The sequence below is a fragment of the Epargyreus clarus genome, unplaced genomic scaffold (assembly GCF_041222505.1).
Source record: "Epargyreus clarus isolate Ecla_fem2 unplaced genomic scaffold, WU_Ecla_fem_2.2 ptg000007l, whole genome shotgun sequence".
Taxonomy (NCBI): domain Eukaryota; kingdom Metazoa; phylum Arthropoda; class Insecta; order Lepidoptera; family Hesperiidae; genus Epargyreus; species Epargyreus clarus.
Genome location: NW_027332215.1, coordinates 4,947,801 through 4,954,123, shown reverse-complemented (window position 1 = coordinate 4,954,123; position 6,323 = coordinate 4,947,801).

The window sequence follows — 6,323 nt, the reverse complement described above, 5'->3', positions numbered from 1 at the left end:
GTACATCCAAATATTTTGACCACCCAAATTCCTGACCACCCAAATATCTGACGACCCAAATACCTGACCAGCCAATTACATGACCACCTAATTATGTGATCAGCCTACTATCTCATCACAACTTCAAGACCACCGAAAAATCTGACCACTCAACTACCGGACCGCCTGTCTATTTGACTAACCAAGTATCTGACAACACATAACTAATCAACCAAGTATAGGACGACCCAACTATCTGACCACCGAACTATCTGACCGTCCATCTATCTGACCACCCAACTGCCAAATCTCCCTACTTTAAGACCATCGAATAACCTAGTCACTCACCTACAGACAACTTGACTATTTGACCAACCTACCATTTGACCACCCTACAATCTTACCACCCAATAACCTGATCACCCAAGAACCAAACTACCCAATTACCGCACCCAAGTATCTGACCACCCTGATACCTGACCACCCAATAAACTGACCATCCAACTACCTGACCACCTGATTACCTGACCACACAACTGCCGGACCACCAAACTACCGTACCATCGAACTATCTGACCATCAAACTACCCGACAACCCAATGACCTGGCCACCCAAGTATTTAACCACCCTGACACCCAGCTACTTGACGACCTAATTGCCTGACCACCCAACTGCCAAAATACCCAATTACCACACCATCCAAGTATCTGACCACATATAACTGATCAATCAAGTATGGCACGACCCAACTATCTGACCACCGAACTATCTGACCGTCCATCTATCTGACCACCCAACTGCCAAATCTCCCTACTTTAAGACCATGGAATAACCTAATCACTCAACTACGGACAAGCTGACTATTTGACCAACCTACCATTTGACCACCCTCCTATCTTACCACCCAATAACCTGATCACCCAACAACCAAACTACCCAATTACCGCACCCAAGTATCTGACCACCCTGATACCTGACCACCCAATAACCTGACCACCCAACTACCTGACCACCTAATTACCTGACCACCCAACTGCCGGACCACTAAATTACCGTACTATGGAACTATCTGACCACCCAACTACCCGACAACCCAATAACCTGACCACCCAACAACTAAACTACCCAATTACCACACCACCCAAGTGTCTGACCACCCTGATACCTGACCACCCAGCAACCTGACCACCCAACTACCTGATCACCCAACTACCGGACCATCTAATTACCTGACCACCCAACTGCCGGACCACTGAATTACCGTACTATGGAACTATCTGATCATCCAACTACCTCACCGCCATACTACCAGACCTTAACTGTCTTACCACAAAACGCTTTGAAAAACTTCCAAATATTTTATCACGAGCGCACATGACCTTCAAACCATCTTACCTACCTGTTGAAAGAGCTATTGAATTACTGTAACGCTTCTTTGTACTAAAATCTTGGATACGATAAATAAATATACCTATCTTATCACCAAGTCCAAATAGCCGTGGGGGCAGGGGGGAGCATCAAAAGGCAACTCTTGAATCTCTAAGGGAGCAGTTAGGTATCGCTAAATAAGGTATGCAAAGCCCAGCTAGAAATGCAAAACCACCGTTCCATACCTGGTGTATGGAACGGTGGTTTTGCTGGGAACGCCCTTCTAGTTATTAGTAGTCGAGATTTAATCCTAAATAAAATTATATTACGCATTATACAGAACCAATTTAAATCTAGAGACGTCATATCTACAACAATTATAACCACCTTATTTAAATTTGCACATAAAACCAATGTGTATCATATTTAAATCTTGGTCACCTATCCTATGAAATTAACGTTAATTGAAGTTGAAGATAAGTTACCTAAACATCTAAGAGTATTACGGAGTGATCTAGAACAAAGGTAAGGCAGACGAGTCATTCCAATTTAGTCCTTAGGTGTAACAATACATTGTGTTTTAGCTATAGAAATAGCAAAGAAGCAAGTCCACCAGATAATAAACGCCTCTATAATCTACCGCAGATAGTTCCTAAGCCTGAGATCCTAGCTTCCTGAGTATTAGGTGAGAATCCGAGGTTAGCCACAGATCCGTTGCTAACTAAGTTGGCACTCCTCATAACTGTCTCTCTAGGGTGTGATAATACACCCCTCAAACCGCACTCCTATTCTACTTTACAGCAGGCCAATCGTATTCTAAGTTAAAAGTCCAAAGGAAAATAACTATGAGAACAAGACTAATGTTTTTACATATGGAAAAGAAAATAGTTTCAAAGACTCAAGTTATTTGATCCGAATAAGTCCTAAATAGAAACATTGAAACAAATTGTATAATAAAATTACCAGCAAGTCCCGGCGAAGACTAAACAACGAGATCGATTACATTAATTAATTACTACATTAGATACATTCCATTTAACTTGCGGATCAATTTCGTGGAATCAAATGAGAAATAACATATGACAATCGTGTAAGAAATCGGCTTATTGTCTATCACTTTTCCCTGAATCCTCATTTGGTAATCCGAACTTCAGAGATTAATAAAATAATGTCTTTATCGGAGATATATTTCTTGTGATAATAAGATACAACTTTCGCATCTAAATTTCATATCCGACCTTTCATAACTACATGCTTGTATTAACTGTGACCGATTTACATAACTACTTTACTTATTATAAAAATAAACGTTGAAAAATAGGCGAATTGCCTTCAGACGCCTTCGGCCTTTAATGGTTTGTAATGCTTCGCTCTAATCATGGCTTACCAAAAGCTTCCTAACATGACATCTCCACGAACTGACTGTACCTACCACTGGGCATGTATTTCCTTTTGGACTTCAGATCGTCCACAGCGGTAGAAACGGAATTTCTTTGTTCTTGGGATGTTGAATAAAAAAATAATCCTATTCTCATCCGAAACCGAACATTCCTACATGTTTAGGCCGCCTAACATTTAGGAATACGTATAGCGTGACCTTAAATAACATAACATTAGCCCCCAAATTTAACTCTTAATTGACTGCCACTTAAATATACATTCTAGGTTCGGAGACGAGTTAATCAATAAGCCCACAAAATAGAAAATATGTCTGAATAGCTCACAAAATTAGAAGAGAAATATATTCATCATAATTATGAAGAATCTTAAAAAATACTCCTGCTTTTTCGAAGTGAATAATTAGTCTAAGATGTCTACGCACGCCTGGTTAACTGGACTGTACAGTGTACGTGTACATATTGCTTTAGCTTTTAAGATCAATATGTAAAATTGTTTGTTCAACCTCTTTTCAAATATTTTAGAAATAGTTTACAATTAAACAAAAAGGGTGAAATGGATACTTTTTCACACTTTTTGACTTGGTTCATGGTTATTTTTCCAACTGAAATTAATAATGTTGAAGACGTCGCGAGCCATCTGTATCTAAATAACCTTCCCCAAAAATAATTGATTACTATTACACAGTTATATGTAAATGGCAGTTTTTCACGTAGTAGGTGTAGTGTGACAAATTGTACCTTCTTACTGTTAAACGCAACAAGGGCAATCCAACGACGTGTAGACGTAAACCTGATGTATTCTGGCTTCGTTACATTAAAAATAAACCGCGTATATTAAAAAATAAATAAAAGATCGCAGATTATCACAGACGTTCATTGCTTTTTTTAAACCGTTTTTTTATTCTTTTGTTTCTTTGCTACTAAACAAAGAAACAAAAGAAATATACAAAAATGTCCTAGAATATCACAATCACCCTTAAAATAATATTTGAACCACGCTGCGCTAAATATTTTGCTCCCGTTATGATTATAAAATAAACGAACGGTTCAAATACATAAAATAATATTTTTTCTGAGATAAATAAAATCCGAAGGAGCTAAAAATAAAATAACATGAACATAACAGTATATTTTCAAATTAAGAAGCAAATAATAAGAATGATTTTAAGGAAATTATCCAAAATGATACTTAAAGACAATACTCGTACAACACAAAAATAAATGAAAACGTAAAAACAGTCACAAGAACATTCAATAAATTAAGATGATGTAGAAATTACGATTTATGTGCAGAATTAATATAAAAAATTGAAAAAATGAGACGAGCCCTAGCTAATAAAATGGCGGATTTAGTAGACACAGGCCCAGGATTACGCGTTAACGAAAAGTAAAAGCGAACGCATCTCCGCTCGATACCGCCCTACCTGTTGCGGCCTATCTCCCGCCTTACACGCCGAGCTCAAACTTTTACGCGCCCAGACTTTCAACAGGTTACTTACCGGAGGTGCTGGGCTGGTCGCGGTCCCCGCTTCCTCCTCCATACTTCTTAACAACTTTCGCCACTGTAGATAGCAGTTTGAGGCTGTTGTCGAACTTTTGGAAAAAAAATGTAACTACTTTCCGCGTTCGTCGAGAGCGCGAGCGATGGCAACGAGGCGGCTTGCCAGTTGGACGAGCGACGAGTGAGTGCGGGCAGCCGCTTTCCGTCGCGCCCCGCCCGTCCTCTCCAACCTCCGATACCTCTCCTTATTAACCTTTTAGCCTGCGCGCCGAATTACTTAAATTTCAAAATATATGCAATATTTTCGAGGTCTTACCTCCGAAAGAATGAGACTCGGAGAGAATCGCTCAATTACTTCGACATTAAAAAATCAACGGCATTTTTAACTGGATTTCATTTATGTTTTAATATAAGTGCGCAAAATAAATAATTTGTGTATTTAAGATGTTACGTAAATTATGTGCCTAATATAATATTACAAGCCTCATAGCAACTTCAGATTTTCATATATACTGTAATGATCTCTTAGCATGGTACTTAATATTGGCTCGAGACTCATTTCGTGCAACATACTCAGTTCGCTCCGTAGTAATAAATTAATTTTCTTACGATCCCTTGTCAAATTCCTAAGTGTAAATTAATGAAAAATAGCTGAATGTTCTTTTAAGGGCAAACGGCCACTGGGCGTTTGACCGCTGAACAAGTTAATACAGTAAGGGATACGATATTTACATTATTATCTTCTTCTCTCTCTATATATATAAAACCGAAAAGATACTCACGTTCAAAACGTATTAATCAAGGTTTTGACTAAACTACTGAAGCTAGAAACATGAAATTTGAAATATAGCTTCATTTTATAATGTAGATGCGCACTAAGAACGGATTTTTTGATATTCCACCGTTAAGGGGGGTTAAATGGGGGTTGAAAGTTAGTATGAAAGTCCGTCAGTTTTAAAGCAAACTGAATGAAAATTGGTATTAACTTTCAGATTTAAAGTAATAAAAATCTAATCTGAGGGTTTTTCCAAAATCAACCCTAAAGGTGGTTAAATAGGGGTTGACAGCTTTTTTTAATTTTGCCATTTTGGAAGCCAGCACTATGAAAGTTAGCCATCGCTTTACTGGTTAGATATAATAGAACTTTAGTTCTACCGTTTTTGGAAAATCAACCCCTATGTGGGTTAAATAAGGGTTGTAAGTTTGTATGAAAGTCCCCTAGTTTTGATGTAAACTATATGAAAATCGGTATTTGGGTTTTCGATAGAAAATAATTAATCACCTATTTCATCATTTTTGGAAAATCAACCCTTAAGTTGGTAAAATAAGGGTTGACAGCTTTTTTTAAAATTTGCCAATTTGAAAGCCAGCACTACGAAAGTTAGACATTGCCTCACTGGTTAGATATAGTGGAACTTTAATTCTACCGTTTTTGGGAAATCATCCCTTATTTGGGTTAAATAAGGGTTGTAAGTTTGTATAACAGTCCCCCAGTTTTGATGTAAACTGTATAAAAATCGGTATTTGGGTTTGCGATAGAAAATAATTAAACACCTATTTCACAGTTTTTGGAAGATCAACCCTTAAGGTTTTTTAATAGAGGATGGAATTTTATTTTAAAATTCCTTTATTTGGAAACAAGGACTGTAAAAATAGGATTTAGCTTTCTGGCACGAAATAATAGACCTTCTTTAACAACGTTTATGGAAAATCTACCCTTAAGAGGATAAAATAGGGGTAGAAACTTCGTTTAGAAGTTCGCAGATTTTAGAGCAAAGTCTATGTAATTTAGTATACTACGTCTGATCGAAAATAATAGAACACCTATTGCATCGTTTTTTTTAAATGAACCCTTAAGGACGTTTAATAGGGGATGGAACTTTTTTTAAAAACCGTTAATTTGGAAGCAAGGACTGCAAGCTTAACACCATTTATGGAAAATCTACCCCAAAGTGGGTAATATACGGGTTGAAAGTTTGTTTAGAAGTAAGCCGATTATGAAGCAAAGTCTATAAAAATTGGTATTTTGCAATCCGTTAATTTGGAAGCAACCACTATGAAAACTTATCATTAC